This window comes from Triplophysa rosa, linkage group LG18, assembly GCF_024868665.1.
Source record: "Triplophysa rosa linkage group LG18, Trosa_1v2, whole genome shotgun sequence".
Lineage (NCBI taxonomy): Eukaryota > Metazoa > Chordata > Actinopteri > Cypriniformes > Nemacheilidae > Triplophysa > Triplophysa rosa.
The window spans coordinates 1389915-1392294 of record NC_079907.1 but is presented as its reverse complement, the minus strand read 5'-3'; positions in this window follow the sequence as shown (position 1 = coordinate 1392294).

Below are 2380 nucleotides of genomic sequence, written 5' to 3'. Positions count from 1 at the left end.
AAAGAGCGATACTGGTGGTGATTTCCAGAAACAGAGAAATGAAATATAATGACTGGAAGAGCTTAAGCCCATCTGATCTATCGGATGTACCGGATCTCGACAATATTGACAAGAGACTCATAAACTATGTTATTGACCTGATTTATAAAGAGGACGGCAGCCCTAGACCATTTATTGAATAAGTTGAACAATATTGATCAGAAATGTGAGTCAGAACACAATGTAATTTGCATTAGTTGGCTTATTTGGGACAGTCTTATGGCTTTCATGATTAATAAAAGAAAATGATGAGGTTTTATTTCTAAAGATCAAGAAAAAAAAATTAATACAAAAAAACATGTATTTCTTCTCCTTCCTATGGACAAATTCTAAATACAAAAGAAGAAAAGAACGAAAAGAGCATACATAGAAACACTGTGTGATAAAAACAGGTGGGATATTAAATTGAAAAATAAAACGTCTCCATACATTTTAACAACTTGTCATTTTTTTGTTATTTATAAGCAATAGAGATTTTTTTTAAAATCTCCAATTCTAACAAAAATAAATTGCAGCTAAGTGCAGATTTTACAAACTTTTGTCTATGAATATAATATTTGCCATGTAAAATATAGAAGTTCACCACATAATCAAACATTTTACAATCATTAGTGTATGAACGATGAACATATAATATCTTTAAGAGATAACATATAAACATTTTTTTATGGGCAAATAAAAAGGAGCTAACATCAGACCAAAATTTAAGAGTTACATGACAGTTATAAAATAAATGCGCCAAATTTTCCTCCTGCATATTACAGAAAGAACATTTATTACCAATATCCATAGCTTTTTCAAAATCTGGATGCCTGCCTGTCGCACCCGTAACGTCATCAAACTGAAACGCGCCTGCGCAGAAAGTACTACCAAAGCCACTCCATGGAAAGCCTGCCACCTTAAGCTGAAAACTCGTAACGGCCAATGCTATCGCCGCGCGGAACGCAGGCAAGGAGACTAGACACCGGATATGATTGGCTGAGGTGCCTCTCGTGATCGATGTTAGCCTTTATGCTCCAATTGTAAGTATTAATACAGACCCATACATCTCCCTATCACAAGACAATCTTTGGTACTACCAGCGAAAACAAACTCAGCATGGAGAGAGAAACGTATGCGTTCTGTAGCTGGAAATACAATCATTATTTTGAGTTTATTTCTGTCAAAGGCAAGAATATTGTTGTGCGTTGTCGGTCATGTGGAGGTATGCAAAACCCTCTCTCCCGCGAAAAACAACCTGAAAGGGCAGTACAAGCACGGTTAAACTTCTGGAGAAAGTGACGTCACCGGGCACAGAGCGCAATGATTCAACTTCTACTGTCGAGTGCCAGGCTGCTATTAGCAACATGTTATGTTTTGTCAGACTAGTTTTTGCTGCTCTAACGCAGTTATATTTGTTAAATGACGAAGAAATCATCATAGAAATATGCAGAAGCACTAGTTAAGATATACAAGTTATAAGAAACTAAGGAGAGACTTTTTACATTATGGAGTATGCAGGTTCTGAAATACTAGTTAACATATTGTTAGATTTAATTTCCGCATAAATGAATACAAGCCCACAAAATAAAGAATTGTGAAGTTGTTAAGCTCACTGAATACATTGCTGGCTATATAGGAGCAAGGGATTCCATCTGGCTATTCATGGGAGGAGGGGATTCCTTCTAAGCTAAACATTCTTTGTCCGAACTGCTATACCGTATTTGGTCATTCTGTGAACCCCTGGACATATGAAACCTGCCAGATGTCTTTTGGCACCGTATATAAAGACTTGTAGTTTCTAGAATAAATGAGTTCAAAAGCTAGATGCCTCTCTGTGTCTTGTTTTTGTGCTCCCAGATCTGCAGAAGAATTCTCTCACAACATCCAACCTATTTCTGATTTGATTTTACTGGTGATCCAAAACACAGAAAGAAATTTAGTGTTCGTAAGGAACCAGAAATTTAACACATATGAAAAAATGTTTTAAGTTAAAATGTCACAGAGTTTAATTATTATTATTTATGACAGGCTTTAGTATGGAATAAGCAGAAAGAATGTATTAAAATAATTAAAGACGAGATAGAGTAGAGTATGCACTTCCCAAAAAAGTTTAGTCTTGAGAAGGCTAAAGAGGTTATTTTGTGTTTTTGAGGGGTGGGGGGTAGTAATGTAATGAGTAATGTTACGAGTAGTGTAACTAATTACTTTTGAAATAAAGTAATCAGACTAGTAACTTGATTACTTTTAAAAGGAGTAATCAGTAATTTAATTACATTTCCAGAGTAACTTGCCCAACACTGCTTGGGACACGCTCTGGCAAAACAACCAGCAAAATGGTTGAGGAGAATAGGAAAAATAA